The 19,993-nt window shown below is 41.5% G+C and overlaps 1 protein-coding gene across 5 annotated transcripts in view; it reads right to left on the bottom strand.

The window, feature by feature from the left end:
- Klhl15 (kelch like family member 15) overlaps positions 1-15,960 on the bottom strand; it is a 44,865-nt gene extending 28,905 nt beyond the window's left edge. The window contains exons 1-2 of one of the 5 annotated variants that reach the window (XM_052732648.1): positions 15,637-15,960; positions 14,836-15,037 (exon numbers count right to left, since the gene is read on the bottom strand). The gene's annotated coding sequence lies outside the window, so the exon portion shown is untranslated. Of the gene's footprint in view, positions 1-14,376; positions 14,573-14,835; positions 15,365-15,636 lie in introns of those variants that run through there. The other 4 variants (XM_052732638.1, XM_052732629.1, XM_052732623.1 and 1 more) reach the window with 4 other exon arrangements.
- Between the last annotated feature and the right edge of the window lie 4,033 nt (positions 15,961-19,993).

Genomic DNA, 19,993 nt, shown 5'->3' with positions numbered 1-19,993 from the left:
TGCTCTATCATATCTTAACTTCATCACTCTTTTTGCATCTTATACTTTCCCATACCAGATCAACAACTCCTGCCAGGGCTTCCATTTTTCTTGTCTCTTTGTCTCACATACCCTCCTGCTAAACAAAAACCATGCTGATTTATTTGTCTTTTACTCTTAAGGTACACCTTCAGTGTCTGTGGAAAGTTATTTCTTTGAACGACTGTAGGCCATTCCCTACTGATGAGTACTGATACACAAGCAAAGGATGTTACCAAACTAAGCATAGCTGAAATGGACAAATCTCTGGAACATTATATCCATTGGAGAAGGAGTGGTTTTGAGACAGGGTTTCAGAGTCTCACTCTGCAGTCCAGGATGGTCTTGAACTCACAGCATCTCTCTGTCTCAGACTCCCAAATCCTTCTCCACATAGTTAAGAAATGAAGCCAGGCATGGTAGTTAGTACACACCTTTAGTCCCAGCACTCAGGAGGCAGAGGCAGGAGGATCTCTGTGAGTTTGAGGTCAGCCTGGTCTACAAGGTGAGTTCTAGGACAGCCAGGACTGTTATACAGAAAAACCCTGTCTCTGTGTTCCGGAGAATTACAGATGTACACCATATGCCCCATAGTATAGCCACTTTAAAAACAGTCTAGAACTCCTCATGATTTGGAATTGTATGTCTGAACTATCTGCTGAAATATTACCTACACATCAGGCTTGAAATACACAATCAAAAGATGTAGTAGCCAATATCTGTGGCTCTGAAACCCTGCCAAGTGACAATGCTGGGACCCAATCTCAATTCTTTTTCCTCTGGTTGGGTGTTTCGAACAAAAGTCCTTACAACGAAGCAACTGGCAACATGTCTGACTCCTGTCACCTGCTCTACCTCCTCCTCCTAGAGACAACGCCTGCCAATCTCACTGTTCTCTTACCATAGTTTCCCTTTTATTTACTGAAAGGCAAAGCACCTGTGTGCCAGGCACTACATTACATATGGCTATATGTGCCAATCAGGAAACCTTTCTGTACAATGGATGTGGTTAAGGAGGAAAAGGCAGCACTCAAGCCACACTAAGGTACCATTCCTCCACTCTCAGGAGGTGATTACTAGATTTCCTACTGCTTCATTATGTTGTCTTTCGCACTATGTTTTAGCTTCTTGACCCTTTAACTGTTTAATCAGTATTGAACCTAGGCTGAGCTCATGGAACAAAAGAATGTAAATAAGAAAAAAGTCTGAGCTAGGTGTGGTGGCATATACCTGTAATCTCAGTAGAAGTGGAAGGTCAGGAGTTCAAAGTCATCCTTGGCTACAAACTAAGTTCAAGACTAGCCTGGGCTACTCCAGATCCTGACTCTTTATAAAAAAAAGTCTGAAAGGATAATATACCAAAAATATTAAAAATGGTTTTCTTGGCATGGTGGTGTGTCAGGCAGTTTCACTAACCGCTAATCTATTTTGTAATTTATCTGTGTTTTACAAAAACCTGTTAACAAAATCGTTAAGTGTCTCTAATTGCCTTATCTGTTTTCTTGAACCCTTCTGCAGCATGACTTATGTCACTGGCTCATGGCTGGCAGCAGCACATTATTCTGAATCTCTTCCTATGCTACTCATTCTTCATTCTCATTCATGGGTTCATTTTTCTCAAACTACCCCCCCTTGAGCACTGGTGTCATCTGCAAATCAGTTCTTGCCCCCTTTCTCTCATCAAAACACTATCTAAACAATTGCACCTGAATCCATGATTTTGTGGGGGGAGGGGGTTGTTTTTGTTTTGTTTTTCTTTTCCAGACAGGGTTTCTCTGTGTAACAGCCCTAGCTGTCCTGAAACTCACTCTGTAGACCAAGCAGGCTTCAAACTCACAGATATCCTCCTGCCTCTGCCTCCCAAGTGCTGAGATTAAAGGCATGTGCCACCATCGCCCAGTGATCCCACGATTTTGAAGATCTACTTTCACCAATATCTTGACAATCCTTATCTCAATCCTTACTCTATTCTTCCATATAATAAATCAATTGCATAGCAGACAATTCCGTACACTCTATTTGGGGTGGTATCATCTTGGGACTTCAAAGTCAATATACCTAAAACAGAATCCTAATCCTATCCTCACCTACTCTGTTTGGTTTTTTGTTTGTTTGTTTGTTTGTGTTGTTTTTGTATCTTCCATCTTATCAAGAGACATATTCTAGGTGCCCCTTCCCATTTTTTTTTTTGAGTCAAGGTCATACTCTATAGCCCAGACTAGCCTGGAACTCATTATGTAGTTCAAGTTGGCCTTAAACTCACAGTAATTCTCTTGCTTCAGTCTCCAGAGAGCTATGGTTATAGGCATGGACTACTATGCTCAACTCCATTAATCTCTTAAACCATCTTCAAGGCCTACTGATTCTACCACATTAAATGTTCACTAATCAAAGATAGTAATGGTATGCACTAAGTGCAGTTAAGATTAAAATGTTTATTTAGTATGCCACTAATTAAAAATTATACAATTTTAATCATGTTTTTGTTTGTAGGCAGGGTCTTACTATACAGCCCTGGCTGGCCTTGAACTCATTATGAAAACCAGGCTGTTCTTGAACCTGCCCCTCTGTCTCCTGGCCAAACATAGCTATGCATTAAGACCTTGTCTAAAAATTAAAAATTTTTAAAAAGGCAAAAATAATCTTTTAAAAAAAAATCTTTAAATCTTTTTTGAGACAGGGTTTCTATGTAGCCCCAGCTGTCCTCAAACTCACAGAGATCCTCCTGTCTCTGCCTCCTACATGCTGGGATTAAAGGCATGCACTATCATGCCTGGCTAAAAATATTTTTTAATGTGAAATTTTGTTTGAGAAACATAGGATAACAGAGGGCTATCTTTTATGTGTGTGTGGGGGGGGATACTCTAGACAATGTAATATTTATCAGAATTATTTAATTTGCATATTAAAGATTAAAGTAAGCAGGCAAAGCGCACACTTATAATTCTAGCGTGCATGGGGCTGGAGAGATGGGTCAGTGGTTAAGAGCACTGACTGCAGTTCCAGAGGACCTGGATTCAAGTCCTGGCACCCACATTGCAGCTCACGACTGTCCGTAACTCCAAGATCTGACATCCTCACACAGTCATACATGCAGCAAAACACCAATGCACATAAAATAAAAATAAATAAATTATAAAAAATAATAATAATTCTAGAGTTCAGAAGGCTGAGGCAAGAAGTCTGAGGCTAGCTGGTTACATAGACAGTTCGAGGCCAATCTAGGCTACTTACTAATATAATCCATCAATTTTGTCTTACCTGAATTTTTTTGGGGGGGTTGGTTTTTTGTTTGTTTTGTTTTGTTTTTTGGGTTTTGTTTTGTTTTGTTTTTTGGGTTTTGTTTTGTTTTGTTTTTTGGGTTTGGTTTTGTTTTGTTTTTTGCTTTTTCAAGAGTTTCTCTGTGTAACAGTCTTGACTGTCCCTGGAACTCCCCTTGTAGACCAGGCTGGCCTCAAACTCACAGAGATCTGCCTGTCTCTGCCTCCCAAGCGCTACGATTGAAGGTGTGCACCACCACCACCCATCGAAAGATTTATTTACTTTATTTTATGTGCACTAGTGTTTTGCTTACATGTATGTTTATGTGAGGACACAGGGTCCTCAGAACTGAAATAACAGACAGCTGTGAGCTGCCATGTGGGTGCTGGGAATTGAACCCAGGACCTCCGGAAAAGCAGCTAGTGCTCTTAACCACTGAGCCATCTCTCCAGCCTCTTTTCTTTCCATTTTTTGAGATACATTTTCTCTGCGTCACTCTGGATGTCCTGGATCTCAATCTGTAGATCAAACTGGCCTCAAACTCAGAGACCCACCTGCCTCTGTCTCCTGAGTACTGGGATCAAAGGCATGTGCCACCATGCTAGGCTTGTCTGAATCATTTTTAAAAATTATTTAGCTCAGAAGTTTCCAAGTATTACAAGGTATATGTACAAAATAAAATACTAGGAACAAAAGTAACCTCAAATACCATGGTGTCTGGATAACCACTGATTAGTAAAAGGCTACCACCACACTAATTACCAATTTTCAAAATGAATATCAAGTAAAACACCGTAACAAATTAAACTGGATGAAAATTCCGGTATTTCTTTATTTTCTCAAGGTCATGGTTACTAACTCTCACTGATCATCCATATATACCAGTCACATTCAATGAGAATTTAACAACAGAAGCCTAGACATTACTGTAGTTGGAGGTTTTCCTGTGTCCTGCCGGGCACCCTCAAACCTGCAGCCGCTTATAAAATAATCATTCAGAGGCTTAATATTATTTATAACTGCTCGGCCATTAGCTCAGGCTTATTACTGATAGCTCTTACACTTAAATTAACCCATAGTTTTTATCTATGTTTAGCCATGTGGCTTGGTACCTTTTCTCAGTTCTGCCTTGTCATCTTGCTTCCTCTGTGTCTTGCGGGCAACTCCTGACTCAGCCCTTCCTCTTCCCAGAATTCTCTTCGTCTGCTTACCCTGCCTATACTTCCTGTTTGGATACTAGCCAATCAGCATTTTATTTATCAACCAATCAGAGCAACACACATTCACAGCATACAAAAAGACATCCTATCATTCATAAACTATGAATAGACTATTAGTGTTATTTTGCTGTTGCCTAAATTATTCTATATTTTACTTCATATCAGAGAGATCATCCCTAAGGGCTGAAGCTCAGTGCTTGCCTACCATGCACAAAGCCCTGAGATCAATCTTCAACACTGCTTAAAATTAAATGAAGGAAAAATGATCCAGTTTTTGCAATATTTAATTAATACATAGAAAGGTTTTAAACAGCTACGTTCACCTTTATGAAAAGAACACTATCTAAATGGGGAAAAAAGATCTTTTTTAAAGGTTTATTTTGTGTGTACGAGTGTTTTGCCTGCATGAATGTAAATATGTGCATCTTGAGTATGTCTGGTTCAGAAGATGGCACTAGATGGGTGAAACTGGAGTTACAAATGACTGTGAGTCACCATGTGGGTTTTAGGAACCAAACTAACTTTCTGTAAGAGCAAGTGCTCTTAACCACTGAGCCACCTCTCCAGCCTCTAAAAAATTTTTAAAGTAGATATGTGGACTGCAATATACCTCAGCAATACAACTCAGCATGTGCAAGGCCCTAGGTTCAACGTCTATCCTGGGTTCAATCCTTATGCACCAAAAATAAAGGTGGCATTAAACCTTCTTTGGGTATATTTTTTGTTTTGTGGACAGGCTATGCACTTCAGACCTGCCTCAAGCTTATGGTCTCCTTGGAGGAGATATTAAAAAGTAATCCAGACCCAAGTGTGGTGGGTCATGCCTATAATCTCAGCTACTTGGAAAGCTGAGGCAGGAGGACTGCCACAAGTTGCAGACCATCCTGGCCTGTAGTGTGAGACATGGTCTCAAAAAAAAGAGTAATCGAAACACCAAACTATAGCAGAAATATCATATGGCAATGGAGCAATACAAAACTCTCTATCAAAAAAAAAAACACTGAAGACATGAGCAGGTCACCTGTCTTGAGTACTGGGTACCTTCCTGTTTGTCCAGCCTGCCTAGAATTCCTAGCAGGTAGACTCCACTTTGGTTCTAGCCCCAATCACATATGGTCAGATCCTGGGAAATATGAATCAAGATGAATATCATTTTGTCAAGAAATCTGGAAAGGTAAGGGACAGGAGAAAGGGAAGAAGGGCTGTACACTGACTATGTATGACTACAACTAAAAGAACAGCCCTAGGCATCCACTTGTGGCCTAATTATCACTGAAATGCAGTCAACTGAGAAAGAAAGCCTAGACAAGAGTACAACCAGTGCTTCCTAACACCTTCATTTCCCAGTCCTCAGATCCAAATCTGAAAGAAATCTTTATGTTCTTGAAATAAAGTCTCACTTTTTATTACCTGAGCTGACTCCTACTTATAGCCAAGGGTCCTAAGTCAGTCTTAGGACAGAAATAGCTGATAGTTAATTAAGAAGATTTCTTAGCCTTCTGTCTTTGTAAAAAATGAAAGCATTAGACATAATCTCTGAACTTTTGAGGCATAATACTCCCATTTGTTTTTCTGCTTTTTATATGATTATATAGATATGCAATGCTCTTACATACATATTAAAACTAAAGCTGGGCAATGGTGGCTCACACCTTTAATCACAGCACTGGGAGGCAGAGGCGATCTCTGAGTTCAAGGTCAGCCTGCTGTACAGAGCAAGTTCCTGGACAGCCGGGGCTACACAGAGAAGCCCGACTTTGAAAAACAAAATAAATAAATGAATAAATAAACAAACTATAGATACTTTCAAAGTTCCACCAATACTTTTATTAAATTAACCTGATCTAAATCAACTTCTAAAAGTAATTTCTGACAGCTGGGGCATATGCAGTAATTTATTTTCCACCTAGGAAAACTCAATGAACTTATCAATAAGACTAACAGCTTTAGATCAGGATCAGTAACTTATAGTTGTATGAAAAGCATGTATGGAAGCAGAAACTATGAAATACTCTATAATGAACTGACAACACCATACAGTCTCTCAATGAAAGCACGAGTCAAAGTCTAGATCCAGAGTCACATTCAAGAGATCAAATTGTGATCCTACCTCCACTGGCTCTGTGGCCTAATGTCCTCATCTGTAAAATGAGGGTACTAATAGTAATAGAATCTACATTATTGGCTGCTCTGAGAATTAAATGGCTTAATGCACATACAGCACTTAGCATGGTGCATGGACCTGAAGTACACTATTAGTACTGCACCCTTTCTTTCTCTTGGTGCCTACCCAAGCCCAATAGCAAACTTGACACTTTTATTTAGGAGTTGAATAATAAATATAATCCTGCTAACCTCATAGGAACCTTCTCCCTAGCAACAACATTTTGAACCACAGCTCAGCTTCTCAGAACCCAGACTAACTGTAACTTACTTGATAGATGAAGACACTAAGGTTTACAGATGAACAGACTTTATTCAAGGTCAAACATCTAGTTAAGTGTTAAAAAGACAGGATCCATATCTTAATAATGGAAGGGAAGAGAGGGCATAAAAATAACGTAAAAGAATCTAAGTTTTTAGCTGGATGGCAGTGGCGCACGCCTTTAATCCCAGCACTCGGGAGGCAGAGGCAGGTGGATCTCTGTGAGTTCAAGGCCAGCCTGGTCTACAGAGCGAACTCCAGGACAGGAACCAAAACTACACAGAGAAACCCTGCCTCAAAAAAAAACAAACAAAAAAAAGAATCTAAGTTTTTATATTGAATTTGTTAATTATCTTAGACATACTATATTAAATAAAATATATCAAAAATAACTTTACCTGCTTCTTTCTCTTGTGATAAAAAACAATAGCTAACACAATTTTAAAATGCATTATGTATCTGGCATATTCTACTAAACAGCATGGATTTATAATATCAACGTTTAAGGCATCAAATAAACAAACTTACAAATGAACACGTGAAACAAAACCAACTTGTTCACAATCCATACCCTGGACACTACAAAGAAAAAAAAAAGACTTAGAATGGCAAGGTTTAAATGCAAACAGAAAAAAGAAAACTGTAACACAAAAACACACATTTAAATAAATTAAATAAGAAAAGCAAAATTAAGACCATAAAAAAGGAAATATGCAAAACTTTATATAAAAATTCTCTACAGAATTATATCAATTTTAGAAAGAAAGTAGTAATCATAAGAAGTATAGCACAAAACCCAAATTTGAACTCTATGATCAATGAGGACTGGGAAAATATCCAGTCAGGGACTTTTGAGAAAAAAATATTACTAACATATAAAATGTTAAATATTCAGAAATTCTATAGCCTCACTTCTCATAATGGATCTTCAGATCAGGGCAAATTACGGCTTATAAACCTACTATGTACATAGTCTATACCTGGCCTTCAGAATTTAAAACAGATTTTTTTTTTCCAAAAGAGGAATGAAACTAAATTAGACTAAATTACAAGGCACGCTTACACTACTAGGAAAGAAATACTGAACTGTGTATCTTGCTTTATCAACTTGGCACTGACAAAAGGCTAGGGGAGGCTAGAGATGTAGTCCATACCTCGGTGGTAGAGGACCCTGGATTCAGGGTTCAATTCCCAGGACATACATATCTATACACACACACACAAAGGGGCGGGGGAGAGGAAAAAGGAGGTAGGGTGAGAGAGAGACACTGACTGGTTCATGTCTTTGTGCATATGCTATGGTCTGAAGAGAACTAGGATCAGTCACCTGAAAGGACTTGTCAAGGTCAAAATTATTCTCAAAATATTTCAAAAGCTTTGGGGCTAACAACAAAGAGTTCTAAGGATTAGGATATGTAGCTCAGAGGTAACACACTTACCTAGCATGGATGAGTTTCTTAAATTCAATGCCCAGGGCCCCCCACCCCCTCTAAAAAAAGTTATATTTTTCACCTTTCCTTTCTGATTTTCAGAGGTTTTAAGGAGAATGAAGAATGTGAATACCTGTTATGTTTTTAATAAAACCAAATGTTACAGAAAGATTTGGAATAATATGGTCAGCAATAATCTAATTGTCAAGGACTGTTGTTTTGTGTTTTTTGAGACAGGGTCTCACTCTAGCCCAGGCTGACTTTGAACTCATAGCAATTCTTTTTCAATCTCCCAAGTGCTGGGATTATTGGCATGAGCCACTACATCTGACTTCAAGATCTTAATTTTCTATAAGATGCGCATTTTTCATTAAAAACCATAACTTATATAACTTTAAGGGGGTTACTTTTTAAAGAATTACAAATATTTTTAAATTCCCTAGTATCGGTTTCTACATAAATCAATACACATAAACCAAAGTTATTTAGAATCCAAGTAAATTTTAAGAAATATAAAGAGGTTCTGGGACCTCTCAAGTATCAGTGAAGGGAAGGTAAGAGAGATAAGTGACCACACAAAACACACACATGCACACACACACAGCCCTCTGCCTTGGAAGACTATTACAGCTATTTATTCACAAAAATTTCTAGCAGTTCAAATTCTCTAGTGACCAGTAAAGAAAGAAGTCTGGTGGGGGTAAAACTGGAAGAAAATTAAAGGCATAGAAATTAAATGCTTCCCTTGTAGTTAGAAGGCTACCATTCTGATTTGAAGGCAAAATTCTAGACAACTAAGTAGAAGATGTTTCAAAATCAACTAACCTCCATGTTTATGACATAAGTAGTAATTTATTGCTTTCATATTCCTCCCAAAGCTGACTGAAAACTACAAAACCGTAAGCTGTTCAGTATAAAAGTTAGACTCTCAAAAGGTTAATGTTCATCCTTAATGAAAAATGTAAATGATTTCATACTACCTTCACTATCAAATTGTTCTCCCAAAAATGACACCTATGCAAATTGAAAGCAAAGTGAAAAGCTTAGTGGTTTTTAAAAAATAGAATTTCCAAATCATAAAATCTCACACAATTTCTCTAACTTATCCAATAATTTTAAATTCAACAATCTCAAAGCAGCCACTTCTCAATATATTGATGGTAAAAAAAATTTAGAAATTGGGATTTTTTTTAGCTCTAATAGGCATTTGTTTTACCCTCAAATATATACTACCACTCAAACTGGGAAAGAACAGAAGCTGAATGTGGGAGAAAGGACTGCATATTTGTTTAATACTGAAACTGTTGTCATCAAAATATTTTTATAACTCACTACTGAATTGTGAATGGCAACTTAAACTACTAAGAAAGATCTGGTCCTCTAGCCTCAAGAATGGCACTTATTATCCAAACTACTTCAGTTTACAGGTATGTTTAGTATTTAGTCATCCTATATTATAAGAAAACTAAGGAAAAAAACCACTCGTTTCAATGCTATTTTTCATCTTTAATGTTCCTTTACTTATTCCTTACTACAAGATGTAGTCCAAGAGTGATGTCATGGAAAACAGCTTCCCTGGCCTTTAGAGATTGGATCCAGTGAGAATTCTAGGAAAAGTCTCTGTTGGGAAATAAAATCCCAAATCTTCTAAGCTGCATTTTAACATGAAATCACAAATCATGTACTGTTAGCATTTTCATTCTCCGCCAAGAATTATATAACCAACACAAATCTTTTTGGAAGCTCCTGATGTTATAATACAGATTTCCTGTAAGTCCATGATGCAGTATTAACTAAATGTAAAGATATTATCAAGGACAAAAGATATCTTTTTCTATCTGTTCTTATTTGCTTCAATGATTCAGCTAGATTCCCCACCCCCCATACTTGCAGACAGAGCCCAAGGTTTCACACATGGGGTGTAAGTGCTCTATCCCTGAGATATACACTCCAGCCTGATGAGCTTTAAGGATATCAAGGAGAGAAAACTGAGCTTACTCAGTGGGTAAAGGTGGTTGCAGCCTAATGATCTGAGTACCATCTCAGGGACCCATATGCTAGTAGAGAACCTACTCTTACAAGTAGTTCTCTGACCTCCACATTCATGTTGTGTAGCCTGTGCACGTATGCACATACAGTAAATAAATAAGCAATTAAATAAATGTATTTTTTAACTATCCTATGGCCAGTGAGATGACTCAGTGAATAAAGGAGCCTGATGAGCTGAGCTTGATCCCTGGGCACACATGGAGGAAGGAGAGAACCAACTCCCACAAGTTGTATTCTGACCTTCACATTCTTGCCATGGCTCACATGCATGTGCATTCGAATACACAAAAGAGAAAAAATTTGAAGTGCTAGGGAAATAACTTAAAGGTAGAGTGTTTGCCTAGCACACACAAAACCCTACGTTCAACCTCTACCTCCAATTACTAAAAAGAAGAACAAAGTCTTAGAATATTTTTTACTTTTCATTATTCCAAAATTAAAAGTTCTGGGCTGAGCATGTCACTCAGTCACAGAGCACTTGCCTGGTACATGTGAGGCTCTGCAGAGTTCAATCCTCAGCTCCCTCTTCCAAAATACAGTTAGAATTTTAAATTCTGGGCTACTGAGATGGCTCAGCTGGTAAAGGCACTTGCCATCAAGACTGACAATCTAAATTCAATCCTTGGGAACTAAATGGTGGGAGATGAGAATCAACTCTTACAATTGTCCTCTGACCTCCATATGTACATTCCCACATGCATAAATTCAATCCTTGGGAACTAAATGGTGGGAGATGAGAATCAACTCTTAGAATTGTCCTCTGACCTCCATATGTACATTCCCACATGCATAAAGACACAGACAAAAAATAACTTTTAAAAATTAGACCTTGAAAGGGTATCTACTGCACATGTGGTGGTGCATACCTTTAATCCCAGTACTTGGCAAAGGCAAGCAGATCTCTGTGAGTTCGAGGCCAGCCTAGTCTACACAGTGAGTTCCAGGACAGCCAGGGCTATGTAGACAATCTGTCTCAAAAACACAAAGCAAAACAAAAATGAAAGGCCACCTACTTCTTTTTTTATTGGGGGGGTGTTATTTGGAGACAAGATTTTACTTTGTAGCCCTGGAGAGCTTTGAACTCAGAGATCCACGTGCCTTTGCCTCCCTCATTCCTGGCCCCTGGTAGTCTACATTTTAAACATCTTGTGGTATGGGTGCTTTGGCTGCATATATGTCTGTGTACCATGTGAGTGCCTAGTGGCCATGGAAGCCAGAAGAGCCTGAGGATCCTGTGGAACTGGAGTTACAGATGGTTGTGAGCTGCCATGTGTGTGCCGGGAATTGAACTCTGGTCCTCTGGAAGAGCAGCCAGTGCTCCTGAGCCATCTCTCCAGCCCCATGGTCACGTACTTTTGAGCCAGCACTAATACAAGGTATACCTAGGGCAGAAATGACCTATGGGAGTCTTTCCATTGGTTCCTAAAATGGCAATGATAAGCTCCTTCTACTCTTCCTTCTGTTGCTGCTGTTCCTAGAAAACCAGCCTCACCCCACTTGCTGTTCCTCTTTGCCTAGCATCACTCTATCCAGATATCTATGACTCCCTTTAGATCATTAGGCAAGAGTCAACTCAATGAGACCTTGTCCCAAACCCCTCTTAAAATAATACAGCCCAGTGGGCTTGGTGGCATATACCTTTAGTTCCAGCACTCAGGAGGCAGAGGCAGGTGGATTTCTGTGAGTTCAAGGCCAGCCTGGTTGACATAGTGAGTTTCAGGATAGCCAGGGCCACATACAGAGACCCTGTCCCAAAAAAGCAAACAAACAAACATAAATAAATAAAAATTACAAACCCCCTCTACTCTATCAACCAAAGAATCTCCATCTCTGCTTTATTTTTTCTAAGGTCTATTTAATGCTGAAGTAACTCTCTTTAGAGACGGTCTCATACTCCAGGCTGCCTCTTCTGAGGAAGATTCTCAACTGATCCTCTTACCTCCACCTCCTAGTACTGGAACTACAGAAATGGGCCACCATACTTTCATTTTTCATTTTCTGTTCAAAATTTTTTGTTTTGTGCCAGGTATAGTTAGTTACACATGCCTATAATCCCAGTACATAGGAGGCTGAGGCAGGAAGATGACCTTGACTTTAAAGCAAACCTGGACTACAGTAAAAAACTGTCTAGGGGGGATCCAAAACAAAACAATGTTAAAAGTATTAACACTTAACTTGAATCCCCAGCACCTAGAACAGTGTGTGGCACATAGTAAATGCTTAATAAATACTTGAGCTATGAAGAAATTTACTTCACAAGCCTCCATGTTCTATAGCCACTCTCAATTTAAAGATGAAAAAATCCAAACTATGAGGTCAAGTTACTGGCCTAAGGCTACGATACTATGGAGCTAGGGTCTTCCTGAGTTCTATACCTTCCTAATTAACTACCATTACTGCAAGTCCTCACCAATGGCCAGCTTTGCTTGTTCTTCAATTAAAAAAACAAACAAAACAAACACCAAAGGAGCTACAGCATTCTAGTTCTGAAAAAATGTCTGGTAATAAATTAATCTACACCACACCCCCAACACAGACCAAGATTCACTGTCCTCACTTAACATTCCATCATGAAACATTTACAATCTGAAAGCTCAAACCTGCGGGGAAAATTATTAAAGGTACTAAAATATAACACTTTTTCCTTTCTCCCATCTCTCTTGACTTGCCATGACGTGTTTTTATTTGTTGATATATGTTGTCCTAAGTAAAGAAAAATTAAGATTTGAAATTATTAGCACAAATTTTACTATTCATTTATATTGTACAATGCCAGTTCACAAATATTATTAAACCAAGTACGGGATCCCCGCTTCTGAATACCCATGAATTCAGTCAAGCCAGCCTTGGTTCCATGATTTCAGCCCCAAGTAACCCACAACAAGGCAGAGAGGTCAAACTCTGAAATTCTCAATAAAGCAGTAATCTGCCAAAATTATCTTCAGGACAAGGGATAAATCCAAAATATAAAAGCAGCCACTTTAAAGTTGGCTATTCCTTTTCCAAATTAATCCTGCCCATCTTGCATTATTCTGTCTTTTTACAAAACACACAAGCACGCTGTGAAAGACAACTGGTACTGGACTAGGGAATTAAAAATTTAACGTCTAACTAAGAAAAAATACATTTATTGCCAACTAAAAATAACATACTCCAAAATATCCTTTCATTTCTTATTGACTATTTTTAAGCCAAAACATCCCACAATTTTGAAATTCTAGCAAATTTTATTTTCAAACCACAAATAATACTATCTTATTTTTCTGCCAAATTAACCAGTAGTAAAGAGTGTTAATTAACATCCTTTACCACTGACAAACTGGGACTCAAAGCACCTACCGAGTGTTGCAATTGAAAATGAGAACTGAATTACACAAATATTACATTTAGTGCTAAAAAGTTGAAATTCCCTATATATTTCTAGATCTATTAAGCATTAAAGAAATATGAATGCATTTGTAAGCTCTTCAAAAACAATTTTCAAATGGGTAGAAGCATTCAGTCATCCTGTTCCCTAGATATGAAAAGCAAACATTGAAATTAGAGCATATACATCTAAAAACCACTTTTAAGATGACAACGGCAAACCAGATTAATGATTAAAAATATATAAAGACTAACAAATGTAAGGTGTTAAATATTCTGAGTAAGAAAAGGGCCTAAGAGGCCTAGAAAGATGAAAAGCCCTACAGTAACATTAAATCTGATTTGAAGAATACCGTTATTTTAAATAAGCAGTTAGCATTTTGTAGGAGGAAGGCCAACCAACGTGACTATTAACCAGCTATCGATTACTGCACTGTTTTGCTATTCTGTACTTATTTACTTAGAATATAGAAATTACGAGGCAGCAACAGTTAGCCACATTAAGCACTCTAGCAAAGGTTACTTAAAGAAATGACCTTATATTTTCTACGACACTTTACAGCTATAGATTATTTTCACATATATGACCTCATAGAGTCATCATTACCTTCTGATGTGGCTATTACTGACTAGATTTCATAGATAAGAAACTGAGGTTCCATACGAGATTTTCTCAGTCACCCAGTCGGACCCAGACGTTCTGATTTCACGCTTTATGCCTCACATTTCGCATAGCTCTATTTCAGGCACAAGTAGGATTTTTAAAGGGAAGGAACCGGTTGGGGGGAAATAATCATGGTACCTGCAGCTCTGTGCTGCAAAAAATGGCTGAATTATGCTTCTTCCTTTTTTTTTTTCTCTCCCCCCCTCTCTCTCCCCCCTCCTCCCTTTCTCCCCCTGGAAAAAAAATTTACATTTCAAACAATTTAAGTAAACTCAAAGACAAATTAGGTCCCAGCGTCTACCAAAGGTCTGAGTGCGGTGGGGACCACGGAACCCGTGCCTTCCTCGGGGCCGCGGGCAAAGCCTGGGCTCCGCAGGCCGGCGGCCAGGGGCGGCTACGCACCTCGGGGGTCCTGTCCAGCCTCTAGTGGACGGCACTCTGCATCAGGAAGAAGCGGGCCAGTGGGCCGAACGGTGGGAGGGTCGGGCGCCGGGACGGACCTCGGTAGGCTCCTTGGACCTCTACAAGGGGCCGCTCCCTGGCCGGGCCGGAGCGCTCCGGCGCGGGGCGAGCGTGAGAGCCTGAGGCCCCTTCAGAAGCAGTCCTGGGAAAGAAGACAGCGCTTGAGTAGCGAGTCCAGACAGTTGGGCTAGGCGGTAGGCGCGCGGCGTCGGGGCCGGGGCCCAGACTTGCCAATACCGGGGAGGGGAGGAGGAGCTCGCGACAGCCCACAGGGTACGGCGGGAGAACCGGCTTAGGGCCACGAACCGGGACAGAGCAGAGGGGGCCGAGGGCAACAGCACAAGCGCCAGCGGTAGCGACGTCGACAACGGCGGCGTCTCCGGGTTTCTGCCCCGAAGCGCGCGGAGCCTCAGGATCACCCACGCCGGGGGTGGAGGAAAGCGGGAAAGGGGCGGGAAAGGGGCGGGGCGTGCGGGGCCACGAGCCAGGGGCCGCTCCGGGCCTCGCGCCCCCTGCGGGCCGCGGGAGCCGCCCGGGGCCCGCCCAGGGAGGCGGGGCGCGCAGGCAGGGGGCCCGGGCTGCGGCGTCTAGGACGTGCGGAAGCCGGCCTCTTGGGGAGAGAGAGAGAGAGAGAGAGAGGGTGGGAACGGGAAGCCACGGGTTAGAGAGTAGGCCTGGGAGGCCCCCTCCACCCCGGAGGGTGCCCCGCAGGGGCCAGCGCGCCGCCTGGCGGGTGTTTACCTTCCCCCTGGTCTAATGCCAATGCCGCCATCTTTCAGCCCAATGCGCGTCACTTCCGGCGCCACGGAGCGGGAGCGGGTGTGGGAGCCCGGTGGAGGGAGGGTTGTCCCGCGCCCGCAGCCCGCCTTGTCCCTGAGGGCGAGCCTACCACAGTAGCAGCAGGCAGGGGGCACCGAGGAAAATAGGTAGCGGGGCGCTGCAGGCCGGAGCCGTTGAGGCTTCCCCTCCGAGCACCGCCGTCGGGGCTAGAGAGGATCGGCCGTGCACCTTCCCAGGCGGCCGTGTCACTCCGCCTGCCGAGGAGGTGGGCCCTGAGGCGCTGCGGCGAACGCGCGGTGCGCAAGTTGAGGGCTAGGACACCCGGAAAATTCCATTTTTTGCCCTCTTGCACACCATGGGATGAGGGGAGCTCTGCCAACAGTACCTGTTATAAAAGTGACTCGAGAACAGCGAATGACATCATTTTTGTAAGGCAGTTTGCAGTGGAACGTTGCGTCACAGTTGCACTTGGTTTATTGCGTAGCAATTACACGTTTCACATATAAATGTCTCAGAGACGGGAAAAGTCATAGAAAATGGCATGTTTTCACTACAGGGAGAAAAGTGCGATCTAAAACATCGCGTTTGTTTTGCGTCAAAATAGGCAAGAACGAACATTCAGAAGGCACCAATTTCTGTTGTTCGTTTGTGTGTGTGTGTTTACAAGTCTGCTATAGAATTTTAGATCATGGCCGTTAAATATCATTTTTTCTTGATTTAAGAATATGAAAGTACACCATACGACTGTTTTGTAAATTTATTATGCATCTCTGTGAGGAAGCCACTGGCCCTACAAACAGTTTAAAATTAAGGCACCCATTAACCATTTCTGATCTTAACGTTTTTGGTTTTTTTTTTCTTCTCCTACCTCTACCTCCACCTCTACCAGGAAAATAAATTTATTTTTTATCTTATCTAAATAAACTTATCTTATCTAAATAAACTTATCTAAATAAACTGACACCCGCAGCAGTAATTCCTGTTTTCAATTACAGCCAGGCATTGCTCAACAATAGTGATGAGTTCTGAGAAATCAATAGGCAGGCAGTTTCACTGTTAGACAAACCTAGGTGGGTGCCTAATGTGGTGGTGTGCACTTTTAATCCCAGCATTTGAGGGGCAGAGGCAAGAGATCATTCATTGTGAGTATGAGGCCAGCTTCGTCTACACAGAGAGTTCCAGGCCAGCCAGTGGTTGGTTACCTAGTGAAAATTTGCCTGGAAAAAAAAAAAAGCTGTATATATAGTTTTTCTCAGGGACTATGGTTTGGTATAACTGGCAGCAGATGGTTTATTTAAACCAGAATCAATCACAAAAGGAATAATGTGTTGTGCTATAGTGTTAGGATAGCTGTGACATCAGTAGGTAGTGGGGGGTTTTCAGCTCCATTATAATCTTTTGAGACCAGCACCATAAGTGCAGTATGTAATTGAAACTGCATTCTTTCTTTCTTTTTATTTATTTATTTGTTTGTTTGTTTATTTGCATTTATTTAGTAGAGGGGGGAGCCATGGAGATCAGACAACTTGGAAGAGGTGGTTGAGGCGGGTCCCTCTTTCCACCATGTGGCTGCAGGGGGTTGAATTTAGGTTGTCAAATTCAGGTTGCAGTACTTGGTAGCAAGTGCCTTTACCTGCTGAGACTTGTCACTGGCCCTAGCTTTGGCTTTTTTTCAATATCCTTTGACAACTCATAACTCCTTTTCTCCTCACGCTGGAAAGTAACTGGTGTTCCTTCCTTCTGGAAGGGCCCCCGAAAGGCAGCAATTCGAGGCTGTTTCTACCTCCCAAGTTTTAGGGTCACAGTGTGAGCACCCTGCCTGTGTTGTCTCTTCTTAGCTCTCTAGCCTAAGTGTTGAAGAATACAATACACAGTCCTCAGTCTGTTGCTGTCTGGCTCTCTGATAGTCCCGAGACATGCTAGAAACTCGGGCTGGAATTAGAAGGTGGCCGGCCTCTACCTGGGGATTGTGAGGGTTGGTGACAGTATATTCCCCTTCCCCCTTCCTTTATTTTATGTTTTAAGAAGTTGGAAGCCTGCAGCGGGAGTGTGTACTTGCAGCACCAGAACTAACAAGGTTAAGGAAAGAGGATGCAGAATTTAAGCCAGCTAGACCCTACCTCTGAAAAGAAGAGAATCCCTTGAGCTCTTATGATGCCTGACTCACGGGAAATTGGGAGACATATGAATAAAGGAGGATTCCTGGTTAGTGTTTAAGCAGCTTGGCTGTGACTGGTTACCTTTCGTTAGCACTGGCTCCTCTTTTTTATTTTCCCAGGCCTTCAGGTTGTCACACTTCTCCAAACTTTTCCAACTCTCTGCCCACCTCTTAATTCATGAACCTGACCCACTTTTCTAGAAGTAAAAACTGTAAGGGAATTGTATCAAAACTTCCATCTCTTTAAATAGGCCGAGGCTTCTGGAGATGTCTACAAAAGGATTTTCCTCACTTGTCGTCCCTTACGTCAGATCTCTAGTTATTTGGTAAGAATCTTTACATTGTTTCCTCTATATTCTCTCATATCATGAAGCCCAAATCCCTCCCCCAAGATCCAGATAGGGTAATGCCAAGTCCTTAAACACTTGAAAGGATCCTGAGTACAAGGACAAAAAAAAAAAATTCTGAAAGGTAGTACCTAGAGTCTGTCTGTACCTTGCTGTTTTTCAGGAACATAGGTTCTCCACCAGCAAAACAGCTCATACTTGCCAAGCCGTAATGACACATCATGAGCTAAGAAACCCACTCCCCAGAGAGGCATCTGAAATGTGTACATTCCATTAGTTCAGAAACACTGGGAGCTACTCAAGGAAAATAAATCAGTAACTCAAGTCTACATGACCAGAATGACTCAGCAGGACCTGTGTAGCCCCAAGAGACTGGGTGCCTAAACTATGTATATTGCATTATTTCAGAATATATAGGGAACTATCTAAGAAAATTAACAACTTAAATGTGCGTGACAAAAAAAAAAAAAAGAGAATTCAGTGTGCCCTATCCTGAAATGAAGCAAATGCTCAACTTTTTAAACTTCTACCCTTGAGGTCTCACCTAGCCCTTTTTTTGGGGGGGGGGGAGTGGGCATGGGAAAGAGGCTGGAGATAGAACCCAGGGCCTTGCTTGGTAACGACTCTACCACTGAGTCACGTAACCCCCCAGGCTCATTTCAACCCTTTAACCTCGAGGAAGCAAATGATCTCCTAGCAGTTTTTAGAGTAACAACAGCACAACCCCTATAGATAGCCATCAGGGTTCAAAACATTCGAAGCTGGCCTCAGAGCAGTAGTTTGAGGTGACATGGGGTATTCCGGTAGAAGCCAGGCTTTGAAGGATTGAGCAAGGCTTCTCAAAGGGTGTGATCTCTAAATCCAGTCCAGAAGGAAAGAGAGAGAGTAAATAAGGCGCCCACAGGCTGTGTCTAGACCTAGGAGAAGCGGAAACTCTTCAATAAGTGCTAATGTCTGAGTAGGGTGAAAATGGAGGCCAAAAGAAGGCGAGACAAGACGAGAAAGGAGCAAAAGACCGCACACGGCAACCTCTGCTGTCTCCTTTGGTTTGTTTGTAACATTTCTTGAGTTCATTCCTTGACAATCTCATATAACAGACATCCTGAGTGGTCTAATGCCCTCTTTAATCTACCCCTATAAATGGTACAGCTCGGAAGGGAAAGGTATTCTGGTTGTCAGGAGTCAAGGAATACCACAAAGTCACACCACACAACAAACCTCACACAAAGATGTGTTGGGAAAGAAATGGGAAGGAACTGTCTAGCTAGGAGGGTCTAGAGGAGTTGTGGGATTATGATGTGCAGCTCTGAAGGGAAGGCAGGGGAAGGGGCAGGAAGGGACACAATAGCCTGGTTGGGACTAAGGAAGCTGCAGCATTACTGCTCCAAGGGTAGAGGGTCAAGGCCAGGTGAAGAAGACCAGCCATAGCCTTAAAGACCATGGCTGTGGGGTACCTCCACCTCCAAGAGTACCAGAGGGGTGCCAGATACTCAATGGTCACATCCTCAGACTCAGGGGAGCAGTTACACCTACAAAAGGGGAAATTTACCGAATGCTACCGGTGGATGGGGTACCAAGCAGTTGGTGAGCTGGAAGGTGAGTCTGTTTGGGTGGACCAGAAATGAGAGACAGGGTCCCAGTGGGGCTCAGACCCTGAGGGGGGAGCACAGGCACCAGGGGAGCGTGAGTCACACCTCCAATGTAAGTGTTATGGCTCTGAGGCAAAACCTGATAGTCGGGAGCCAAGGATTACCACAAAGTCACAAACTTCACACAAAAGATTTACTGGGAGAGAAAACTCAGAAGTGACTGC

The sequence above is a fragment of the Peromyscus californicus genome, unplaced genomic scaffold, assembly GCF_007827085.1.
Source record: "Peromyscus californicus insignis strain IS unplaced genomic scaffold, ASM782708v3 Scaffold_10__1_contigs__length_136768540, whole genome shotgun sequence".
Lineage (NCBI taxonomy): Eukaryota > Metazoa > Chordata > Mammalia > Rodentia > Cricetidae > Peromyscus > Peromyscus californicus.
This window is presented reverse-complemented; position numbering and strand designations above follow the sequence as displayed.